Source organism: Rhincodon typus, chromosome 1 (genome assembly GCF_021869965.1).
Source record: "Rhincodon typus isolate 14 chromosome 1, sRhiTyp1.1, whole genome shotgun sequence".
Taxonomy (NCBI): Eukaryota; Metazoa; Chordata; class Chondrichthyes; order Orectolobiformes; family Rhincodontidae; genus Rhincodon; species Rhincodon typus.
Window position 1 is genome coordinate 112,496,071 of NC_063332.1, and position 12,548 is coordinate 112,508,618.

Below are 12,548 nucleotides of genomic sequence, written 5' to 3' on the forward strand. Positions count from 1 at the left end.
CAACTTAAAATTGAATGTAAATGGGTAGCAATAACACAACTACTGCTCACACTGCTGTGAACAAATTCGCTTCCTATTAATGGAGAGATTTGGGCAGAGGAATAAGTAGGTGGTAGTAAATCAAAAGTAGGAGTCCAAAATGTTTTCTGGATTGGCAGTGGTTCAGTGTGTCCCAGTGATCTGTACAGGGCTCAGACTCATTCTGAAGTCAAGGAAAACAATCACAGGCGAAGGAATAGAATAGGTTTAATTGGATAGCACTTTCAAAAAGCAGGCATGGGCACTTCAGGCCAAATGGCCTCTATCCTTTATAGACATTTTTCTAATCAACCGGTATCAGACTTGCTTCTGGAGCAGGTGGGACATGAACCCATGCCTTTTAACCCAGAGAGAGGGTCACTACCAATGTACCGTGAGAGCCTTTGCCATATCATTTAATTCTTATGCAATTGTATAAATACCAGTATTGTTCCCATGTTGCAGTGTTAAAATTACTGATAGTACAGTCAGTACACAGAATAGGCTGCTATATTTTGGCTTATCTTTTAAATGCATTTTAAGTGGAAATTATTCTACTTCTAACGCAGATGCGTCCTATTAAGCTGTTAATTTTGAGGATGGAATCCTTTTCACATTTCAAACATTTAGGGGAGAGTTTACTCTCTGCGGTTGAGAAACTGATGTCAGGACTCTTTCCAGGTCTGCCGTGTTTTCAGAGGCAGGCTTCTGATTGGCCAGATGGCAAGTTGTGCTGTGGGCTGGAGGCAGGACTCTGCAATACGTCTGTCATTTAACAACACCGCAGCGGCCATTGCTGTGGCTGCCGGGGAACTGAGAATAGATACCTTTGGGCTGACAGAGAGCTGCTGGCCAGAGTAAAACTGACCCTTGACTCTCGAATGCTCAACCTTAAGGTCATTCTGAGGAGGGAGCTCCTCCTTCCAGGTGGTGGATGGAGGAAGTGAGCCAACCAAACATGGCTGTAGGTGGCTGAGACTGCCAGCAGGAGTGTGGTTTTGAGGAACTAGCATGAGTATCAGAAATGGTCTTATTCCTCTGGCATAGTGAGTTTAATGCCAGACCCTCAGGCCAGCATCTGGGTATTTGACCTTCATCAGAAACAGCAGCCGAAGGACTTGAGGGTGCATGACATTCCACAAAGCCTCGAAGCCATATCACTGCTGAAGACCTGTCATATATATATATACCTTCTGTCAAAGAACTGCTGGCATTCATCACAAAGGCCAACAGCGCCTTCTCTCTCTCCCTCTCCCTTTTCTTCTTTCAGCAGAAAGGTGTTCACAAAACCAGACAGGGGGTCATGACAGGAGCAGGATTGCCCCGTCTCTGTATTGTCACTGCTGTGGAGGTGGGAGTCACAGATATTACAAGGTTAACCCTGCATGTGTAAGTCACGGATGGAGCGATGAACACTCTGTTGGAGAGGATGAAGTGACGTTACAACCTGTAGATAAAAGAGGCAGAGTGAATTCTTCTTTGTCCAATAGACTATTGCTTTGGGCAGGGTTCTGACTGAGTTGCAAGGGCTTGCCTCATCTGTACTTATTAACATTTTTCGAACACAGTGTAAACTTTGGGACATGATGCTGATGTAGGAGCTTCCATTTTTAATGGCAAACTGGAAAAAGGGAAAAGGTGATGAGGTGAATCAAGCATCATTGAAGGAGACAGTGGGATATATGGACAGGTCTATATCATGCATTGGCATTAGCCTTGGATTTATTCAAGGCTGCATCTTCAATGAAAGTATGTTCATAGCCTTCTCAAAGTATGTTCCAGACTGTGTTGTTCCTCCTAGGTTAGAAGAGTCCACTGAAACATGCTCAATGATCTGTAACATTAACAGAATACTGATCTACTGTACTGACTTTCACATGTTAATATCTCTGACAATCAGCCATAAAAGAACAGATTTCCATCATGTTATCTTCTTGTCTTAAACTTTCACAACTTAAAATTGAATGTAAATGGGTAGCAATAACACAGCTACTGCTCACACTGCTGTGAACAAACAGAATACCGATCAGAGCTGGAAGCCTGCCTCTGCATCCAAGGCACCTTTCGGAATACAAGGACAGAAATAGGAGCAGTAATAAACTACATGGCCCATCAAGCATGATCTAGCTGTCATTCAGTATGATCACGTCTTCAACTCCACTTTCCTGCCCTCTCCCCATATTCCTTAATTCCATGAAAGACTGAAATCTCTATCCCAACTGTCATAGAGAATTATGAAGATGCACAACCTTTTGAGTGAAATTATTTCTCCTTACCTCAATCCTAAATGATCAAACTCTTATTCTGAGACTGTGGCCTCGCGTTTGAGATTCCCCAATTGATGGAGATAATCCCTCTGCCTGCACCCCTTCAAAATCTTTTATGTTTCATAAAAACATAAGAAATAAGGGCAGGAGTAGGCCATCTGGCCCATCAAGTCTGTTCCACCATTCAATAAGATCATAGCTGATTTGTTTGTGGACTCAGCTCCAGCTATCATCTAGTCACCATAACCTTTAATTCCTTTAGTGTTCAAAAATCTATCTTCGCATTAAAGATATTCAATGAGGTAGCATCAACTGCTTCACTGGGCATTTCAGTAAAATTCAATTTCAATAAAATGATCTCTTGTTCTTTCATCTCCAGAGAAAATAGATTCAATTTACTTAGTCTCTCATCATAGGAAAACTCTTTCATACCTGGGACCAATCCTTCACTGTACTGTCTTTAGTGTAGGTATATCCTTGCTTCAAATAGAGAATAAAACTGCAGAACTCCTCAGTCCTCTTTATTCTCCTTCTTATCCTGCTACACTTCGATTTCCTGCTCTTTCATTTCACACCGAGTTGTTCCAGAACTTCATTACCTGGAAGTTGTGGGAAGTTAGGCTTAAAATAGCAGGGTCTTTAGCAGAAATATTTGTATCATCTATAACCATGGGTGAGATGCCGGAGGACTGGAGGGTGGCTAATCTTGTGCCTTTATTTGAGAAAGGCTGTAAGGAGAAGCCTGGGAACTAATGATTTGTGAGGCTAACATCGGTGGTGGGTAAGTTGTTGGACGTGATTCTGAGAGTATTTACATGCATTTAGAGAGGCAAGGAATGACTAGGGATATTGTGCAAGGGAAATCATATTTCACAAACTTGATTTGAGTTTTTTGTGGGAGTAACTGAAAAGGTTGATGAGGGCAGAGTGGTAGATAGTGTTTATTTAGACTTTCGTAAAGCCTTTGATAGGGTTCATCTGGAAGACTAATTAATAAAGTTAGATCACATGGGATTATGGAGGACCTTGCAATTTTTTACAAAATTGGCTTAATGGCAAGAGACAGAAAGTGATGGTGGAGGGTTATTTTTCAGACTGGACGCTGTGACCAGTAGTGTTCCACAGGTATTGGTACTAGGTCCACTTTTCTTTGTCATTTATATAAATAATTTGGATGAGAATACAGGAGGCATGGTTGGTAAGTTTACAGATGACACCAAAAATGGTGGGGTAGTGGACAGTGAAGGTTATCTAAGATTACAAATAAATCTTGATCAATTGGATCAGTGGGCTGAGGAGTCACAGATGGAGTTTAATTTAGATAAATGTGAGGTATTACATTTTGGTAAAACAAACAAAGGCGGGACTTATACAATTAATGATAGAGCCCTGAGTTGGGTTGTAGAACAAAGAGACCTAGGGATTCAGGTGCATAATTCTTTGAAACAGGTAGACAGAGTGGTTAAGAAGGCATTTAGCATACTTGCCTTCATTGTTCAGACCTTTGAGTTTAAGAGTTAAGACATCAAGTTGAGGTTGTACAGATTGTTGATAAGGCCTCTTCTGGAGCATTGTGTGCAGTTCTGGTCACCCTGTTATAGGAAGAATATTAGAGTGCACAGAAAAGATTTACTAGGATGTCGCTAGGAATGGAGAGTTTGTGATATAAAAATAGGTTGGATAGCCTGGGACATTTTTCACTGGAGCGAAGGAGGTTGAGGAGTGACCTTATAGAGTTCTATTAAATCATGCGGGGAACAGATAAGGTGAATAGCAAAGATATTTTCCCTAAAGTGGGATATAAAAAGGGGAAACTTTTTTTTACACAGAGAATGGCTAGTGTGTGGAATGAACTGTCAGAGGAAATGGTGGATTCAGGTACAGTTACAGCATTTAAAAGATATTTGGATAAGTACATGAATATGAAAGACTTGGCGGGATATGGGCCAAAGACAGGCAGGTGGGACCAGTTTAGTTTGGGAACATGGACTTGTTGGACCAGAGGGGCTGTTTCCATGCTGTATGACGCTATCCAAATTTCTCTGGAGAACCATGTTATGGAGACTTCACCACAATGCACAAAACCCTTGTGTGAGTGTACTATATGGTGCCAAATGACTGGTTCAGGCATCTAATCTGCATTTTCAGAGCTCATGTGACTAGCCACATAGTAGGCTTTGTGTGCATATGATTTTTATTATCACACCACTGTAAAGAAGTAACTCATCATTGCTTGAAGGGATATATTTGGTGTCCTATATCCATGTCCTGTGGATGATGGAGTGCAAAGTTACAGCACCCTAGCCAGGAAAGTAAGCACACACACATACACACACACACACACACACACATATATGGAAACACAAAAAACCCACAAAACTGTTATTATTGTTGCAGACCAGCTAAATGTGGCGGGACAACAAACCCTTCCTGTTCATAATTCTTGTTGGTTATTCATCTTGATGGTCACAGACACCTTCTGCCTGATATACCTGTCAGTAGATGTAAAAACCCACTGGTCTCTGTATCTGTGAGGCATCACCTCTCTGAAATTAGATAAACTGTCCAGCTTTCATCAGTGGATAGATGGAGTTGGATGCATCCACTTGCAAATGGTTCCTGACCAGGCATGGGAAAATGCATAGCTGGGTGTAAGGTCTTCCACAGTGAGAAGACAAATATCAATGACTATCTGCTTGGAGAGTCTCATGTGGCACTAGTTATCTGGAATGTCCAGCTAGCTGCCTCCTCAATGGTGGACCCTATGCTGCGGATATAAACTTTGCTGCCTTCCTACTCCTTGTCCCTCTCCTGCCCTACTTATGCTCAGGATTCTGCCCCTGCTGTTGAGAATGTTTTTGTTGATTCCTCACTGGCACTATATCCAAGATCAGAGAATCGCGCTTCCATCACCAGCTGTCACTTCTGTTGCACTCAGCTGGACTCCAAATAGTCTCTGGAAACCTAACCCTTCCTCTTATGGCCCTGTGAAGCCAGGAGACTCACACACCCCTGTACTGCACAATCACGTACAGGCAATTCTTCTCACACCCTATGCGTAGCTGATGGTGGCTCTGTTCCAATGAAGTGGAGTGCCTCTCACTGCCATGCTCCCTTTGGCCAGCCCTGACACAGCATACAATAGCACATCCAGGCAAAAATTCCAAACCGGTGTTGATAAAATGTCAATGAGCTTGTTAACAGGATTAAATTTACCTCATTCCCAAATCAGGCAGATTTGCAAAACCTGCCTTCCTCCTTCCCGAAAAAAGTTCATCAGCAGCATGAATAGCAATTGGAAAGTGACAGTCTAGCCAGCATTGTTTTTTTTGCTCACCAACTTTCAGTGCTGCCCTGATTGTAACCTAAAAATCCTGTCTTGATTATCATCACCTCATCTTCCTGGGTCAGTGTGATATCGAAGCTCATTCTACACTGCCTTCGCAGTCTGCCTTAAGCTTGACCTTGGAAGATCACAAGCAGTCAAATCAATGTGAACTTGTTCTGTTTCTCATACCTCTTACAATGTTAAATACCAACACTGCTAGAGTCATCAATGTGGTGTCGCTAAACCATTTGAGATGCCTTGGATAGACTTACTGTAATCAATCCTTCAAATTAGTCCAACTATTGATACCAAGTAGGGAAGGACACCCGCACAATATCTGAGGTAGAAGATAGGCTCAGTCTTGATAAGCAGCAAAGGTTTACTACACAGTACAAATTATTTAGTTACATTATATCTAAGATATATGATTGTATCGTGTGAGATATCAGGCTCAATGTAAGAATAAGTGCATATTACTGTGGGTGAAACATTCTAGTACAAAACTTACAGATAACTGAGCAACCTCAACACTTCTTAAACCCTGGTTAGCTGCTCCCATGAACAATCCTTTATATCTGGATCTGTGGAGATTATTTTGTGTTATTAGCTAATTCTTTCAGGTACTAACTGACTTTTGCAACAAGACCTACCATCTTGAGGCCTTATTAAATTACTTTAGCATTTGAGAGCTGACCTTAAGTTTTGTGCTCAGAATCTTCCCAAATGCATTTCATACAGGACTGTCATAATAGCAGGCAGGTGGAGTTTATAATTTAGTCATCTCACCTAGATTTGAACTTAGGACATGAGAAATGAAAATCTAATATGCTGATCTTTCACAGAGTTTTGCTTATTTTGATTTGATACTGTGCATAATTTATTATCACAGTTATGTCTTTCCCTTTCATTTTGGCATAGAGCTTTCTCTCAATGAATCACAGTATCAGAACAGTTACATATCGACCATACATCGACTACTGCTTCACATGTTTAATGCACATATGCACACAGAGAATACAGTTGACTGGAGAGAGGTTGCAAGTTCTTTGTTTCCAATATCCATGGTTTGCTAGAAATGTTAAAGATAATATTAAACTTAAGGAAAATGTATGTAATTGTGCAAAGACAGGTGGAAGTTAAGAAAATTGGACAGAATATTAAAAAGACACAAGCCTGACAAAAAAAAAATAAAATTGGAGTTCAAGAAAAAGCTAGCCAGAAATCTAAAAACAGGCAGTCAGACTTTCTGCAAATATTCAAAGAGAAAGGAGATAATACAGAGAGTGTATAGCCCTGTTGATAATGAGCCTGGAGAATGCATAATGGAAGCTAAAATGATGGCAGATAAATTGACCAAACATCTTGCACTAGTCTTCACTATAAAGGATACAAGTAACACCCCCAGCAAGTACAAATCAAAACTGGAAAGGAGAGAGATAGTCAAGAAAGTTACAATGACCAGAGAAGTGACACTGAGAAAATTGTTGGAACTGTGGGCTTAGAATGCTCTTGTCTTAATGGACTTCATTCGAGCTTCTAAAGCGCTTGAGAGAGAGTGTGAGACAGCAACTTCATAAAAAGCAGGAGCGAGACCAGAGTCAGTGGCTCCTCAACTAATATAAGAGAGAACGGGGATAGCAGCTTCATGAAGAAAAGGGCAGTAAGAAAGGCAGCAACAGCTAAAGATAAAAACCAACAGCCGAGAGCCCATTCAGTCTGTTTCTACCCATTGGAGCCAAAGTGTGACATGACAGGAAAACAAATAGCTAGTATGAATGGGTATTTCTTCTGTGTCTCTTTTGATTAACCAAGTGATTTTAATCAGGCAATATTATGGAGATGTAAAGTACAGTTATGAACTTCACTTTTAAAATATGTAACATTCAAATTGATTCATTAAATAGAATAGAGGTGGCTGGGGAGATGTTGTTTTACAGCTGTAGTATGTGGGAGAAGGCGGCTTTCAGTGTAATCCATGGTGACATTTGCAGCAAGCGTTGAATGCTCAAGGACCTTAGGCTCAGAGTTGATAAGGCGGAGTCTGAGCTGCAGACACTGTGATACATCAGGATAAGGTATTGGTATCGGGACACCGTATTTCTGGAAGCAGTCATATCCCTTACATTAATTAGACCACAGTTGGTCTGTGGTCAGGGAGGCAGGGATAGGGATCCAGAACTTAGCTTTGAAGAAGCCTCAGACAGTCCCCTTGTCTATTAGATGGAAGCTTTTTGCTCCCAGTGTGGCTCATAGCACAGACTAGCAGGGAGGATAAGGGGAAGGACCACATCATTGAAGTCCAGTGTGCCATTCAAGTGGGGAGAAAAGACAAAGTAGGAATAGAGGGTAGCTTTGTTTGAGGAATAGATGCTGTTCTCTGAAGCAAAGACAGAGAGTCCTGAAGGCTATGTAGCTGACTTGATGCCAAGGTTCAGGATATCTTATTTGGCTACAGAGCAACTGGGATTGGGAGGGGAAGTACCCAGGTGTTGTGATCCATGTAGGCACTTGATGATATAGGTAGGACTAGGAAAGAGGTTTGGATGATGGATTACAAGCAGCTTGGGGATAAATTAGAAAGCAGTACACCAGCAGTAATTATATCCAGACGAATGCCTGAGCTACAGGCAAAATGGCATCAGAGAGGTAAATGCACATAGTGAGGTGGGAGAATTGGGTTCTGATCCATGGGGCACAGGACTGAAGAAAGAAAGAGCTGTTCCAGTAAGGCATACATCATTTGAGCTATGGTGGGACCTGATGATGATGTAAATGGTGTCGTAGACACAGCTTTAAACTAATTGCCAGAGGGGAATTGTTCAAAGAAAGGGATGGTTAAAAAAAATCAAAACGAAAGGAGAGAGCAGAAGTGTGAGGTAGTGAAGAGGTGAATGATAATCAAATTGTGACAGGAAGTTGTAAAATGTATGTGTATAAGGGTCCAGCAGAAATTTGAAACAGACTAAGTGATAATGGTAAAAGGTAAAAGCTTAGACCTCTTCATCTGAATGCAGGCAGTATTTGTAATAAGATGGATGCATTGAATATGACTTAATTGCTGTTATGAAAACATATTTGCAGTTTAACCAAAACTGGGAGCTCAATATTCAAGGGTATTCCAAAAGAAGATGAAAAAAAGCAATTAGAGGACTATGAGGAGCTGGCATTAAGGAGGAGTTGAGGCCTGGGGAAGATCAATCACGAACTTATAGAATTATAGGCAAGCTTGAGGGGCTGAATGGCCTATTACTTATTTTCTTATGTTCTAGTATCTTGACAGAAGTGAGTGGTAATATAATTGATCAAGTGGCTTTAATTTTCGAAACTGCCCTGATTTGGGCATGTGGCAGCTGGTGGATGGTGGTGCAACCCATCTGATTCATTGATTGGTTGATTGATTTATTGTCACGTGTACCGAAATACAGTGAAAAGCTTTGTTTATGAGCGGTACAGGCAGATCACAGCAAGCAAAGGCTGTATAGATCAAACAAACTTAGAGGCATGCAGGTTACATTATTTGAGGCTAGAGTCCATTCAACAGTCTGATAACAGCCGGAAAGAAGCTGTTCCTGAACCTGTTTGTGAGTGTGTTCAGGCTTCTGTATCTCCTGCCTGACGGAAGAGGTTGTAGGAGGTCGTTACCAGGGTACAATGAGTCTTTGATGATGTTGGCTGCCTTTCCGCAGCAGCGAGCCGTATAAAAGTACTCCATGGATGGAAGGTTGGCTTCTGTGATGGTCTGTGCACACCACCTTCTGTAGTTTCTTACGGTCCTGGGCAGAGCAGTTGCCAAACCAGACCGTCATGCGCCCAGACAGTATGCTTTCAATGGCGCATCTGTAGCAGATGGTGAGATACCTTACGGACATGCCAAATTTCCTGAGCTGCCTGAGGAAGAAGAGGCGTTGTTGTGCCTTCTTGACTGTTGCATTTACGTGGGATGTCCAGGACAGGTTGTCAGTTATGGTCACTCTGAGGAACTTGATGCTCTTCACTCTTTCAACCTCAGTTCCATTGGTGTAGATGGGGGTGTGTTCTCCTCCTTTCTTTCTGAAGTTGGTGATCAGTTCTTTAGTTTTGCTGACATTGAGAGACAGAGTGTTTTCATTGTACCACATCACCAAGCCCTCTATCTCCCTTCTGAATTTTGACTTGTCATTGTTAGATATCCGTCCCACTATGGTGGTGTCGTTAGCGAACGTGTGGGTGGCGTTCATTCAGAATTTGGCAACACAGTTGTAGGTGTACAGGGAATACAGTAGGGGGCTGAGGATGCATCCCTGGGTGCTCCAGTACTGAGTGTTATTGTGGAGGAGGTACAGTTACCTATCCTCATTGATTGCAGCCTGTGGGTCAGAAAGCTGAGGATCCAGTTGCAGAGGGCAGAGCCAAGACCAAGGTCACAGAGTTTTGAGATCAGTCTGGAGGGGATAATGGTGTTGAAGGTGGTGCTGTAGTCAATGAACAGGAGCCTGATGTAGGTGTCTTTGTTGTCCAGATGTTCCAGGGATGAGTACAGGGCTAGAGATATGGCATCCTGGGTGGACCTGTTATGTCGGTAGGCAAATTGTAGGGGATTGAGGTGGGTTGGGAGATTGGAGCTGATGTGGGCCATGACCAGCCTCACAAAGCACTTCATGATTATTGATGTCAGAGCCACTGGGCGGTAGTCATTACGGCACACTGCATGTGTTTTCGTAGGTATGGGGATGATGGTGGTTTTCTTGAAGCAGGTAGGGACTTCGGCTTGTAGGAGGGGGAGGGTGAAGGTGTCGGTGAATACCTCCACCAGTTGGCTCGCACAGGATCTGCGTGCTCGCCCGGGGACACTGTCCGAGCCTGTCGCTTTCCTTGGGTTGAGTCCCAGGAAGGTGACAGAAGGAACAGGTGTGTCTGGGACCATCGGGGCAGGCATCACCACATCGGTGGTATTCTGCTCAAACCGAGCATGGAAGGCATTGAGCGTGTCAGAGAGGGATGTGTCTATCCACCATCTTACACTGTTTCATTTTGTATCCTGTAACGTCATTTAGGCCTTGCCATAGACGGTGGGAATCTGTTTGGTAGGTCTGGGCCTCTAACTTGGTCTGGTACTGCCTCTTGGCCTTCCTAATGGCTTTGTGGAGGTTGTATCTGGATTTTCTGATTGGTTGGGGTCATCCGACTTGAATGCTGCACATCTGGTCTTCAGAAGGGTTGACAACATTTGCTGATAGAAAATATAATTCCTTTCTTAAAAATAGACATGAAACAGCAAATATAGACTTCAGGTAACAAGGTGTAGAGCTGGATGAACACAGCAGGCCAAGCAGCATCAGAGGAGCAGGAAAGCTGACGTTTCGGGTCTGGACCCTTCTTCAGAAATGTAGACTTAAGTTGGCTAAACATCTGTCACAGGGAGAAACATCAGAAGCTAGTATGAAAGAAGGTAAGGCTGTGCATTTGAATAGGGTTAAAGTAATCAGCAGAGCAAATCTGCTTTTGTGAAGGGAAATCATGTTTCGCCAATCTATTGGGAGCTCTCTGAGGATGCAACACATACAGTGGATAAAGGAGAACTGGTGGTTGTACTGGACTTAGATTTCCAGAAGACATTTAATAAAATGCCACATTAAAGGTTATTACAGAAAATATATCTCGTGGTGTAAAGGATAGCATATTGGCTTGGATAGAAGAATGGCTGGCTAACAGGAAGCAGAAATGGATCTTTTTCAGGTTGGCAACTTCTAACAAATAGAATGCTATATGAATCAATATTCAAACTTCAACTGTACACAGTTTATATAAATAACTTGAATGAACTTACAGAAGGTATGGTTGCCAAATGACACAAAATGGGCAGGAAAGTAAGTTTTGAAGTAAGCATAAAGACGCTACAAAAATACAAATGGATTAAATAAGTAGGAAAAAATCTGGCAAATATAATGTAAAATGGGAAAGTGTGAATTTGTCCATTTTGGCCAGATGAATGAAAAAAGATCATGTTATCTAAATGGTGAGGAATTGCAGAGCTCTGCAATGCAGAGGGTGCTGGCTGTCCTACTGCATAAATCAGAACAGGTCAGTATACCAGTGCAACAAGTGATTAAGGGAGGCAATGGTTATGACCTGGTGACATGGGTTTGAATCCCAACACAGTAGATGGTGAAGTTTGAATTCAATTAATAAATCTTTGGAGGGTATCCTAAAATATTCCTTGAAATGTTTGCCGCTCCATCTTTATTACCCAATCCTTTAAGCTAATTTGCCAATTCATTTCAGATAGGTTTGCTTTTTTGTCCTCTTTTATTTAAATATAAATAATGCCTCAGACCCACTGCTCTCTCCCTGAATAAAAAATGTATATTCAATCATATTATGATTGCTGCTTTAAAGGACTACTTTCACAAGTGATGATTACTTAATCCTATCTTGCTGCATAATACCAGGTCTAATATAACAGTGCTCTCTGGTCACTTCCAGAACATGTCTTGAGGGAAATAATACATTTTGAGACACAGTAGAGCAACAATGGAGGTCAGTTATAGCTCTCAACAGCACTATAGCTGCAACTAGTTAAGATACACCATGTCCATTTACATTCAGAGATAACCCCATATATCTTGGATTTGAGAAATGAAAATTTCTTTAGGTAGTCTTAACTGTCAATATCCAATGACAACATTGGTAGACTTTCTTGCAAATGACCAATCTAGCTTGCGCAAAAAGTAACATCAATTTTAATGCTATTTATTTTTCCTCAGCAGAGCTCTGCAACAGTTATGTGTTAACCATTCAATTTGCAATTTCTATGCTTCAACAGATAAATGCCAATTGCTTTTGTCATCACTTTGCCATACTTGGCTTTACATCTACACAAAAAAATACATTGTGGGAGGTTTTACTGCGATGATAAAAGGGAGACGTTTTGCCAGTGGGGAAGTTTTAGATTTTCC